Below are 14017 nucleotides of genomic sequence, written 5' to 3'. Positions count from 1 at the left end.
ACAGAATGTCCCACGAGGAAACCGACATTCTTTACAGGTGTAAAATAATGAAAAAAGTTGACATAACCATAGGTCTGGAAACGCTTCGTTAGGAGTTATGGATAGCGAAAGATTTTGCCCGGAATTCAGTTCCCCCGTTGAAATAAGGTCATACTAAAATTTTTACTACGTTAATTGAGGGTCAAAATGTATTGTTTCCCATGGTTTTTGGCCTAAAAAATTGAATAAAATAGGTTCTAGAACTGATTTTAATACACTAGGTTTTCAATACAGCAAGTTTGTTAAATAGACTAAGTTGATAAAATTTACAACTTACAACAAAAGTTGTAGAGAATTTAATTGTAAAAATAGTTATGTAAACAAGTCCCATAAAAATCAGATAAACGTTTTAAAACACTAAATTTGACTGAAGAAGAAATAATAAATGAAATGACTTACCCGACATAAAAAAAAAACATTATTGTATTTAATTTTGGTTTTTGTCGTTGAGTAAAAGAAAATCGAAATATTTTTCATTACATTTTACTCATCCATAAATTTATTTTTACAAGAAACGAAATACAAAATTCGAATAGTAGTCAGAGGTGAGCAGCTGAAAATCCGAATTCAATTAGAATCAAACTTTTAAACACAATTTTCGATAAATGTATTGTGTGGTATCATTGAGGTCCAGTTAATCAGACCATTTATTTTCCAAAATCGCCATTTTGGTATTGTGTACAAAGAGTTTTTACAAAATCAACGGTCAGTTTTCCTAAGAAATGAACGAAAAAAGGCAGCAAATGTTATTCCAACATGACGGTGCACCACCTCATTATTCACAAGACATTAGATACCATTTAAACTTAAGTTTCCGGACAGATGGAACGGTCGAGGTGGACCGAATAATTTTACTTCCTAGGTCTCCCAATTTAAATCCCTTGGACTGTAAGCTTTGGGGTGATTTAAAGGAACTTGTTTACCCAGAAAAAGTTCATTCCCAACAAGAATTAAGGAATCGAATTTTAAACGCTTTTGAACATCTTCAGAACGACCGTGTCGTTTTTTGACCTAAAAAACGGTTTTTAGGTCACAAATTTCTCAGTTTTACTTCGGATATCGTGCAAACTACTAGAGGTGCACTTTTGAAGCCTATTTTATTAAATTTTTCAGGTTAAAAACCATAGGATACCATTAATTTTGCCCTCAATTAACGTCCTAAAAATTTCAGTACGACCTCATTTCACCGGGGAAATGAATTTCGAGCGAAAGTTTTCGTTAGCTCTAACTCGCTAACTAAGCATTTCGAGACTTACGTTAACGTGAACATGAAAGGAATACACTTGTGAAGTATGTCGGTTTCCTCGTGGCATATCCTGTATAATCAAAATTGGTAATTCTTCTTTATGTTTTATTACTTTCACGTATTTTTCGTTATTATAGTTGAATTGATTCTGAATGAAATCCTTTTTATATTTCTATACTAAGAGTAATAAGAAAAAATATATTTTTTCCACTAAATAACTACGCTCATTATGTTATTTTTATGTAACAACTTGAATAAATACTTACTTAAAGAAAAACGATTTTTTTTACTTGTTGACTTGCATTGTCTGAAATTCAAACATTTTACAAATTTTTTTTTTTTAATTATTTCTTTTTTTTTAATTTCCGCTCATCTGTAGTAAGTTTTGATCATATTTTTCCCCCATTTAACTAAGACGTTTCTTTATATCAACGATATAATTATTATTATTATTATTATTCGTTTACAATATATTCTAAAATAATATTTCTTATAGTAAAAAAATATGTTTTTTCTACTTACCGAATATTTAACAAGCGTTTAAGCACAACAAATAACAGATACTTTTTAACAATATTTAACAAAAGTAAATAATAAAAAGAGAACAGTTTTTTTAATGATTGTAATTTTAATCTTTTAAAATATGAGATCACGAAAACCGATAAGAACAAATCCGTGTCCTTTACAGACGCCGCGCTTTCACCGACTCCAGTATCACCAAGCTCCGACGCTTTGCTCGCGTCGGCGTCACCGTCATTATCTCTTCGGAGTCGCTTGTTGCGCTGACATGCGCATTTTAGATCGACCTCGGTCAATACCACCCCTATATACTCATTAGGATTCATTGTCTTCCTTCACCTGGATTTTAACTAGGCACACGCGCGCATCTCGCGCTTCGTATTGGATAAACTGTTGAATCTCCTTACATTATTTTATTATTTCTATTAATTTCATTTAATAACAAACTATTACTCGTCGGAATATTTACGGAATTCATAACTGAAAAATTTATCTTCCGTTTACTTTAGTTATGTTGTAGTCGTAAGAATGGATCAGGGTTTATTATGACCACTCAAAAAATTATAGTTCCAGGATTATTGTTTTTTTACTACGGTTTGATATCCTTGATTTAACTATACTAAAAGTTGTATTTTTCTGAGTATATTTTTTTTAAAATTGCATCTATGTGTATATATTAGTCTGTCAGTTGAGGAAAAAATTTAATCTCCAGCTTTAAAATTGGTTGCGTCTTTCGTAGATTACTAAAACTATTTTTTTTTTAAATTATATAAATATATATAAAATATGTAGAATGAGCAGATACAGAAAAGGGTGCTATATTTAAAGCTCAGTTGAATTATGTGAAAATATTTCTACACATGGGTTTTCCCAAAAAAAAGAAAACATTTGATTTATCTTAAAATCAAATAGCGTTAAATATATTACTTAATTTTTTAGTATCTCATAAAATCCTCTCTACCCTTAAAATTTATAAAAGATTTATGTATATACAAGCTCCCCCTTACAGATTTTCCCGCACTATATGGTTACTTGCGTTTCCCGTATCGGTCAATCTTTTCACTTTATGTTTAGTGAAGTAAACGGCGGCAGGTGCAGCCAGTCACACACAAATTAAAGGTAGCAGTGGCTGTGGTGATTGAACGATAGCGCCGTATACTTTTGCACCCCTTAAAAAAACGGAATTTTAAAACACCCGAAAATGGTTTTTAAATATTTATATCAAGAGTATTTGCTAGAATAAATCTACTGAATATCTGGTTTACCATAATCGGAATTAGGAAAATTTACAATCATTGTTCGATAATTTTTTTACCTTTCTTCGACCCCTTTTAAGATCGAATTTCAAAAATCTAGAAACTAGTTTATTGACATCAAGATTTCACTCACCAAAAATCATGTTGATTTCTACATTTCTTACAAAGAAATTAAAAAGATAATAGTGTTTCATAAAATAATTAAAAAATCAACTTTAACCCTTGAAACTTGGAATGAAACTCAAAAAATCTAGAAATTGGTTTTGTGATATTAATAACACTGGGAAAAAAAAAGAATTTTGTTTTGTGTCTCGAAGAAACATATGTGATTCTGATAGTATTTTTTCTCTTGAATTCAAATATTATATTGGCTTTTCCCCGCGCGCAAGGTTTTCGAGAAAAAGGTATATATAATTTCAAAAAATTTAATACTTTCTGCATTCTTAACTACACAATATTCAAACATTTGACTCACGTAGAAAGTAAAAAATGACGATTTTCTGATATACGTCGCCTGTGGAAGATCCCTCTTGATGGTCCAACAATTATCGGCGAGAATATTAGGATTCCATTTGTCATGATACCTCTTTTTCATAGCTGAAATCTCCTGATGAAGGTGTTCCCCGTGCTCAACGCTCACGGCGTCAAGGTTTTACGGGAAGAAATCTACGTGCGATTGCAGGAAGTGTATTTTCAAGGACATATTACAACCAAAATTTTTATAAATTGTTGATAATATCACGATAATTTTCCGCCTTTCGATTTCCCAAAACATTCTGCGTAACATTTTTGAATGTTTGCCAAGCTGCTTTCTCCAGTGGATTCAATAGTTCCTCAAACTTTTCATCGTGCGTTAGTGATCGTATTTGTGGACCCACAAATATTCCTTCTTTAAATTTTGCATCACTAATTTTTAGGAAACCTCTGTTTTAAGTACATGAAACCAGGAGTATTGTCCATGGCCTTGACAAAATTCTTCATTAATCCTAGTTTGATATGTAACGGAGGTAGATAACCATTTTGAGGATTACACAATAGGTTATGTTTCACATACTTCAGGTCATAAATGAATGATTTGCGTTTAGGCCATTTTTGTCTAATAAAATGGTTTATTATGTCCCTACTCTCCCATTCACACAAAAAAAAACCAAAAAAAAAACAGTACTTTGTGTAAGCAAGGTGAAGACCACGAATAAGTACAATTATCTTCAAATCACTTTAATTATTCCATTCATACACTGCATATTGAAGCATTTCCAATATAAATTTAAAGTTTTCATATGTTTCTTTCATACTAGCAGAGTGAGCCGCAGGTACTAATGGAATTTATTGATATTATGCAGCAGCTTAGCTATTAAACTAGCTTTAGAAGAATCAATGAACAAGCGCAATTCTGTTGGGTTATGTTCATTACAAAGTGTCTCTATAAGAGAAGAAATGTCATTACAAAACAATAAGCCTTTTCTTCAAAAAAATAGTCTTTAAATATGTACTTATCATTACAATAAGTACATATCTTTGTATTCTTTTGAAGAAGATTCCATCCTTTTAGCCAGGAAGCAAGTTATTCAGATTGTATTTTGGATAAATTTAAATCTCGTATGAGTTTGTTAAGATTTTCTTGAGTCAGTAGATGAGGCTCAGATGAACTGCTTTGTTCAAATGTTGTATCACCCGAATCTGTTTCTTTTTCTTTCTTACTTCCATCAGATTCTGAGCTCTCTTAACCTAATGTCACATGTTCTGGATGCTTTGGTATGGGCGATTCTTCGCAGTGTGGAATTGGTGTCATTGCAGATTGCAAGTTAGGGTTCACCACTCTATGTTTTGATTTTGTCGTAATTCCATTAATGTTTGTTAAGCGGGAAAAAACAGTCAGAAGAGTGATCTTTGAGTTCCCTCTAAATCATAGGGATAACAAATGGCATGTGGATTGTGACATTTATGCACGCAATGAGAAGCCTATAACACTATAAAAAACAGATATGTGGGCCCAGACTCTTGTTTGGTCCCCGACTTTATACCCAAAATAAAGTGCATAACACGTTTTTACTAACGGAATAAGTTTTCGCCTTTGGGACTTGTGCGTCACTTCACCACGTTCGTAACAAAAATTGTTAGGATGATTTTAAAAAAATTTAGGCATTTTGTAACTAACGACTAATTAAAAGAAATAAAGTTGAAAATATGCAACACACAATAATTAAGACACACAAAGCAATCACGTGACGTATTTACTGGTTCACTACTATCTCACAACTGGCATTGTTCTGATGAATGTGTGCTATACTAGATCACGCTTGTACATGTCTATACACGTCTGGATCTGCTGAAAGGGTAGTTGCTACCCTTTGAGTTAGCTCATTTGGTTTTATCATATTGACAATGCTCTAGGAGCTTTTACTTGACAATGGACAAATGGATGAAAAACGTTTTAAAATAATTTAAAAAATTAAATTGACAATAAAATGTAGGTGATGGAGAAATTTAAAATACATATTTGAAAACAGGATAAAAAAAAACATCACTATGCACACCTATTACTAGTGAGACAAAAATCATGTTGACCAGTGTAATCATTCAGTTCAAAACCAGTTCACACAGTGATAGACACTCACAATTCATTAAAGTTTGTGCTTCAATCGGCAAGTTTCTTAAAAATAAAATAAAAATGTAGATTATATATATATATTCTACTTTTTTTTTTGGCATGAAATATATCCAAAAACATTCTCACCTATGCCAAGAAACATGAGTAGAAATTTAGTTGCGATTCATGGAGTAGTTTTTTTTTTATTCCTCTTAAATATTCTCTTTATAAAAAAGAATATATATATATATTCACGCATATCTTCAAATCTTTCTTGTATTAAAATTATTTTAAAGCGTAAAATCAATGGAAAACTGGGTGTTCCAATGGAAAAAAAGGTGTTTTTATCGCATTCCAGAAACTTTTTCTGATTGTTTTCTTATTGTTCACGTATACAACCACGCCGCTTTTTCAAAACAAAAATTTTCTCCGAATTTATTTTCAAAGGAAGCAATCATTATATTTTTTACAAAAAACATTATTTAATAGCAAGTATAACTTTATGATCTACATTACGTTTTGGATTAAACTTTCATTCGATGATTTGACTGTTACATAAAGTTTCTTTTGAATTTCAATATAAGACGTTTTTATAAATTCTAAATGAAACTCTTTGGACAATTCCATCTTCAGCTTTGTAAAGAATGTAATCAAATCACATTCAGTCAACCATAAACTTTCATTTGATCATTTTTCTACTACAGGAAGTTTCTTTTACATTTTAATACAAAGAAATTTTTTCAGTATACAACTCTATGTCTAAACAAATTTATACCGAGTTAATATTATTCGCGAACCATTTAAATGCTAGATCTCAACGAAAGCGATGTGATAAACGAAATGTATCACAACGTATTTTTAAATAGTATTCTTAATAGTGTTTCGTGTCTTCCTGAAATCATCCTGTAAAATTTGCTGTAGGGTAAGAACAGTGTCCCGCATTAAAATGGGATCACTATAGAAAAAAATCCCTTTCGGCATGCCGGAAGGGGGAAGTAGATTTCATCGGTGCTAAGTAGGGGATAAAAAATATTTCCACATTAAATTTAAGAAACTTCAAATTTTCTCAATACGACAATGGTTTCATGTGAAAAGAGTTATATAGCATACATATATAGCAGTTACATAGCATATATAGAGTTACATATATAGCATACGACAAGCCCCATCATCTTATAATTCCAACAATATTTTGGTCAATAATTGTTTCAGACAAAGGTTTTAGGTAATGTTTAGAAGACTAAAGACCACTTTAAACAGATTCGATGCTGTCTGTTAAGGGAGGTATGACTTTTTTGTTTTCGAAACTCCATTTTTTCCACCCCCTGGGCCAGTAATTGGTGATAAAAAAAAACTTTACCTACACAAGCTTTAGGCCCTTATCCAAAGAATAGTAGTGTTTACGCCAATGCGTAAAGTAGCTTTTATTCCAATAAATTCAAGGTTACGGTTGAGTCTTGTAGTTATTACAGGCTTGGTAAATTTATTTTGCTCTTTCGTAGGGCTTATCATATGTGTACTTTTAGAATAAGTTGTTTTGGCTTGTTGTTTTCGTTATCAACTCTTTCGGCTCCGGTCTGACTGACTGTTGCGTCATCTTAATAGTGTAAGCGTATTTCTATCACGCATTATTTATTGCTATTAGTCTTAACTGTTTTTCGTTATTTTCAATTTTAATATTTTCATAGTTCCTAGAAGTCTAATTCTCTTTGTCTGCCTTGATGTCATTCTTCAACTTGTGCGTATTCAGAAATTATTTTATCAGTCTTACGTAATTCTTTAATGGTCTGCTTGCTTGTAAATTATTTTTGTTTTGTCTTCGTTCCCAAATTCCACACGTTTCTCTAATCGTTCTCACACTTCTCAATACTTGCACACTAACTCTTGTTGTCAACACACACTCTCTTCTGTCCATTGCCTAGTTTGTTTCCCCCTCTTCTCATCGCGCCACTTTTTTTTGTTAGTGCAGGACAGACTTTCACGATGTGTGGATGCACAGGCTGGTCCTCCGGCCCGGAGGACCAGCCTGCGATTCGCTCTCGCTTCTCTCTCTCTCTCGTATAGTGCAGGAAAAATTTCCAAGGTGTCTGGACGCTTGCGACTCGCTCCCGTTTCTCTCTCTCTCTCGTATAGTGTGGTTATATTCGTTGCTTTTGTGCATTCATAAACGTGTTTGTACTAGAAACGTTGTTTTTATGTGTTACACAATCAATATTGGACCTATACTTATTTCGATCTTACAGAAGTTAGCTACTGAGAATAAGTCACGTTTTCTCTCTCGTTTTGTGTGTTAATACTTGGTCGCTATATCGTCTAGTTGTACTCCTCAGTGTTTCGTGATTTCACAGATTTCTATGATTGTTTTTCCTCGTTTCTTTGATAAGTTAATTTTTAATTCAGTAGATAATGTCTAGTGTTGAAAGTGGTCAGTTACTACAAACCAGTCAAATTTATCGAAGCAGGATCTTTCCAAACTGGTTATTACAAATTTGTGATGCTCCGTATTATTCAATTTCTAGTAACAAAGTGTTATCTCTGTATTTTCTGATACACCACTGTAGATTACGTCAAGGATAAGCTGTATGTATGTATGTGCACTTTAATTCACGAGTTCATTTTTTACAAAAATAATGTGTGATTAAGGTCAATTAAAATTATTAATTGTGAAATGAATTACCATATGTATTGATTACTCAAATTATTATTTATCTGGTATTATACGATGTATATGAAATAATGTTTTTTAAATAAGTAAATTTTAGAATGATTTATTAGTTTTATACATTTTTAATTTATCGTATGCTTATGTTTTTGTAAATTGTACAGTACTTTTCCATTATTTGAGATATCATTTCAATTATAATTATTTAAATGATCATCAGTAAATCACTTAAGCATTATTGCTATTAATGGCCAAAATGTAGTGACAAGGTCATTGAATAACTATTATTAGTAATATTCTGGTTGTTCATTAAAAGTCTTTGTTTAAAAGTCAGTTGATCTTATAGTTATGCAAAATAGCTGAAAATTATGTACTGGTGTTAAATTGAGCTCATGTTTTCACGTCAACATTGTGCATATGAAAATGAAAATAAAGACTGTCTGATTTATTACTGTTCTTCAATATGTTAATATATACATAATTTACATTAACGCACAATTTTAAAACGGTGCAGTGGTTGTCACATTTTTGTGTATTGTTTATGAATTTCTGCGATGATGTTCAGTCTCATTGCATTTTGTAACTAAGAGATGGCACCACTAAAAGTCGAAAATTCAGAATTATGTATCTTGCTTTTAGAAGCTCTGTATGCGATTTAGTTGTGTCACCGACAATTGTGTTGTGAATTTTTACTATAGAGATAACATATTTTTCAAAACCTAGTATGTTGTTAAATTTAAATACATTTTTTAGCTTTATGCCTATTTTATATGAATAAAACATGTAGAATAATATTAACTGCATGAAATTTGGATGTAATTGATTATATTGTAATTAACTTTCTTTTTATACTTGAATATTATCGTGGCCTTATTTCTATAACAAACTAGAATGCAAGTTTTAATTATTTAATGATAAGTATGAAGATGTTCATAAATCAGAAAATGCCAGTGCCCATAATAAGAATTATTGTAGTTTATATTTCTAAGTTAATGACATTTGTTCATTGTTAATCTTTATTATTACAGAATATGTCAGTAATGCAACAGTTTTCCAATTACACTATATTTATTGATGTTATGTATATATGATTGTAAAAAAGATGATTTACGTTCTTTTGTTTTCAGGCTTTGTTAAATTGCAGATTTTCATATTATTAGCCTATATGCAGTTTATTTGTGTTAAAATAGTCAATTTCTTTTGGAAAAAACGAGCTATTTGTCATTTTATTTTTGTTAATTTTACCCAACAAGTATGTACTTTAAACGAATTCGATATTTTACTTAATAAGAAAGTTATAGCGATATTTTATTTTTTCGATAACCCCCCCCCCCCCAATTTCCACCCCCATGGTCCGATTTTGTCCATTAACAACCTCGACCGAGATTTTGGGTCATTAAATTTTATGTATTAATTTGAAAATGATTAGCACAAAATTACTGCAGTAATCGTGTCCACAAGAAAGTGAAATATATATATATATATATATATATATAATAAACTTTTGAACTGACGGTGATTTTGGGGTCTGGGGGATGTGAAACACGAATATATGTCGAAATATTCAGGAAGTCGAATCATGGTACCGATTAAAATAGATAGCTTTCTTATGAAACTTACGTAAGATTTAATCGACCAAATAACCCACATCGTTACTCGATTTATTTTCAATCAAAAACACACAGGACTTAGACCATACTTGACCGGTCCGATGAAAGAGATAAGAGAAAGATCTATAAAATATAAATTTATCCAACTACGCTTAGAGATTTTTTCATGAATTACTAATTTTCAGTTTTATCTTTTCGATTGAATATTTTGAATTTCATACATAATCGGATTAGATGAGTTCACCCAAAAATAATTAATAAACATGCAATACTTATATAACAATACGGAAAATGTATTTCTGCTTCTGCGTATAAAAAAGATGAAAATCAATAAGTAAAATAAAAGTATTACAAGTATTTTCTGATTATGATGACTGTTCAGCAATTGACAAGCGCATTTAGATTTAGATTTATTTTTTTGTTTGGAAAGGATTTAAAAAAATTTTACTTTCCCGTCTAGATACCGCTGTAGCTGTTGAAGGGAAAGTATTGTAATCAGTCCAATTTGGGCTTGTGTGGATTTCATCGGATCTTGACTTTTGACATCTAAGGAATCTAAAAAACCAGATGGAAATTTTCCGGATGTTAATGTTCGCACGTACGCACGCGCGTTCGGTGGTAGCCGCTAAATAACTTTATATCTCCAAAACTACTGGGCCGATTTTGACCAAACTTGTTCAAATTACTTCTATGTATGGGGCGTTGATACCATTAAATTTTAAAATTAAAAGATCAAGGGTATGAGGTTTAAGAATAAGATTACTCTCAGTATCGTTAGATATCGCCTAATTAAGTTCATATTTCTTATAAAGCACATTTGTGGACAATTAAAAAATAACAATGTTTGCCAAATCGCATCTCCACCAAAAAAAACTTTTCTAAACTACTGGTGTGTGATGACGTCACAGATTAGCGATAAAATTAAATAAATGAATAACATTTAAAGCATAAAAAAGTAAATCAGTCTAGCTCGGTCTCGAACTCGATTGCCCAGTTTATTAGGTACCTGGTGCGTTAAGCCTCACCGCTACACCAATCTGCCAACCGAACAAGCAAAATTTGTTCTATGTAAGTTGTGAAATTACATTACTTTAGTTAGTTCCGATCATCGCCGCTAGTACCACCACCCGCGTGCAAATTAAATACGCCATGCCCACACGCTTTAACTATAATCATTGAATAAAATAAATAAAAATATTGTATGTAAATAAAATGATAAATATTTTAAATTAATATGTATGTATGCATCAGAAACAGTTCACAGTTGTAGGACTTTCCAGAACGCGGCTTTAGCCGCGTGACGGGAAAGTCCTACAACTTAAAAAAACACAACTTAAAAGTAAGTTGTGCAACTATTGCAATAGATTATTGTAGATAAATTAATAGCATTAATTTCCGTTTGCCAGTATGATATTTGAATTTTTAGCTTAAAAAAAAGTTTGTTAAAATTGCAAGAATGTTTGAAAAATTTCCGAGGCTCTCCTAATTAAATGATTTAGATTTTTCACAATGCATTTAAAAGATTGAGTTCTCTTTTATATGTGATTAAATTTTCAAGTATCAAGAAAAATCGAATTTTGTTTGTGCAAAAATTGTCAGACCGATTTTTTTAAAATTTGAGTGTTGCTTTATCACATCAAAAAGTTCTTTGAGGCAAAATCTGATGGTCCTATTTATAATACACGTACTCGAAAAAAATTCACAAATAATCTTCTTTTTTCCCCACTTTTTGCTCTTTTTGCATCAATAATAACGTATTTTTGATTTGCAACCGATGATACTGAGTGTAGAATTTAATAAGTGGACTTCTTTCTTTCCCGATCTTTTCTCTAAAAATAACAGTTATGGAGTTAGCTAGAAAAATAGTTGAAAAATAAGAGATATTTTTGCAGTTCTTATACATTTTGTTTAATAAAAATTTAAGCACAGTTTTTCAGGTGGCGTATAACGAAATAATTATTTCTGATGATATTCCGGATACACTAAAGCAAAAATTGACAATCATACAGAAAAAGTCCAAATATGTCCATTTTTAAAACAGATATCCCCTGGACTATCAATTTAATTATATGAAAACTGAAGACTGTTATTTGAATAAAGCTTATTATTATTTATTTATATTTGTAGAATATATATATATATATACATGTTCTTTTTACGACTTATTTACTGGATTTTTATAAATTTAGTCGAAAGAGACATGCAGAATCAATATAATTCTCAATGTCAACTTAATGCAGGATTCAGTTGAAAATGAAAAATGTGTCATCTGTTCCCTACTCCCATAGGAAAGGGAAGATCCTTCTATCTGGATCAATTTATTTTTAAACATCTTTTTCTTTTTCGTAACAAGAATTTCATTTTAATAAATTACTCGACTGAATTGTTTTGTCATGAACACGTCTGTAGTAAGAACAAGCAAGGCACAGCTATCTCTGTATTTTAATAATAATGTTAATTGCATCTCCTTAATTACTGTAACCTAATATTACATTGGTATCTGCCAAACGCTGTATGGAATAGTAATGAGTACACGCTATGCTCAAAAGTGTATCTTATTTACAAAGTAATTTCTTTTAAGGAATTTATTTATTTCATAAATGCCATAGTAATACCGTTGTAGATAACTTTACACGAGTCATAGTTCACTTAAAAAATTCAGAATGTTCAAAAAATGACGCAACGTTATGAGAAAATGAGTAAGTTGCAATAGTTGTTGAAAGTGGCCTCCATTATGCGATTCACATAATTGAATACGATGTTGCATGCCCTTAAACAAATGATATAATTGTTATGTTATAAATGATAGTATTTGAGAAAATACTCGTATACTGACACATAATTCAATTTCGCTCTGCGATTCAGGAATGACGTAAAGAGTGAGCTTTGTAAGCGGTATCCTTAAGGTACCCCGACAAGAAAATTAGGAGATCGAGAGGGCCACAACCCCTTCGAAATCACTAAGAAAGTCCTAGCGTTATTGGCTATATGAGCCGTATCATTGTCCTGCTGAAACCACGTGTACTGTAACCGGTCGGCAGGTATAGTATATTAGTCGAGTTTGGATACTCATACTGTGAGGACGTCTTATTATTGCTCCGCGTTTTGTCGCTTTTTTGATAGGTTTTTTCGGTATTTTCATTGATTTGTTAATTGGATGTTAAAGTGTTATGGTTAATGGACTAGATCTGAAAATTTCAAGAGTTTTGGACACGGAATTACTTTTTTATTAGTGTTTTTTTTAGTTTTCAAACTATTCAGTGAATTAAAATAGCTATAATTTACTTTTTATAAGGTGTTGAAGTGATTTAAGTTATCAATAGTGAAGAAGTATAAACTGAGTTCACATGCAATTCAGAAGAGTAAGTAGAAGATACTTTTTTAGATTGTTTCATTATATACTATTGAGGTTATAATAGTATAATATTATAATATTTCTTAGCGAAATTTTTCTAAGTTAATATACAGGCTCATTCAGGCGTGTTTATTGTAGTAAACAAGGACTTGTAATTATTCTCTCGTATTACCGTCGTACTAGTAGAGATTTTTTCTAAGTCCTCAGAGCTGTTTTAATAGGGAATTACATTTCTACTAATATCTCGAGAACTACCCACTCGATTTCCTTCCTACCTGGACATGAATTCGTCCCAAAACCTTCCCTAACCCCCTACCCCCACACCCCCCGAAATTTTTTGACCCCATTTTCGGTCACATACATTTTTCTTACCCCCTCAACCCCCCACCAAATTTTTTTTTTTTGGGGCCCCTCCCCCGAGTGGGTACTCGTAGAACTTGGGACGGCCCCCCTGAGTACAGTACTATATCATGCGAAGACGTGGTTCACTCCCTATGGATGGGACATCCGCCCAAAGTAGCAGCAGCATGACAAAATCGGCGACGGTCAAGAAATCCGATCTAAAAGGGAAGAAGAGGCTCCGTCAAGGATCTTCTGAGGAGGAAGAAGAGGCACCCGATACAGTGAGCAGTCTAGCATACCAATTGGGTCTGATACTGATATCGTTGAAACAGCATTTAGGCCCAGGTTTGAATAAGTACATTGCGACCCATGAACAGGATCTAAGGCGAGTATACGAG

At 31.9% G+C, this 14017-nt stretch overlaps 1 protein-coding gene across 5 annotated transcripts in view; it reads left to right on the top strand.

The window, feature by feature from the left end:
* LOC142323005 (uncharacterized) overlaps nucleotides 1–14017 on the top strand; it is a 381529-nt gene that overhangs the window by 183613 nt on the left and 183899 nt on the right. Inside the window, exon 1 of one of the 5 annotated variants that reach the window (XM_075362102.1) lies at nucleotides 7628–8234. The exons of 2 other annotated variants lie outside the window; for them this stretch is intronic. The gene's annotated coding sequence lies outside the window, so the exon portion shown is untranslated. Of the gene's footprint in view, nucleotides 1–7627; nucleotides 8239–13029; nucleotides 13285–14017 lie in introns of those variants that run through there. 2 more of the 5 variants (XM_075362101.1, XM_075362104.1) reach the window with 2 other exon arrangements.

This window comes from Lycorma delicatula, chromosome 4 (assembly GCF_047948215.1).
Source record: "Lycorma delicatula isolate Av1 chromosome 4, ASM4794821v1, whole genome shotgun sequence".
Lineage (NCBI taxonomy): Eukaryota > Metazoa > Arthropoda > Insecta > Hemiptera > Fulgoridae > Lycorma > Lycorma delicatula.
Note: the sequence above shows the minus strand (reverse complement) of the source record. Positions and strands in the feature narration are given on the sequence as shown.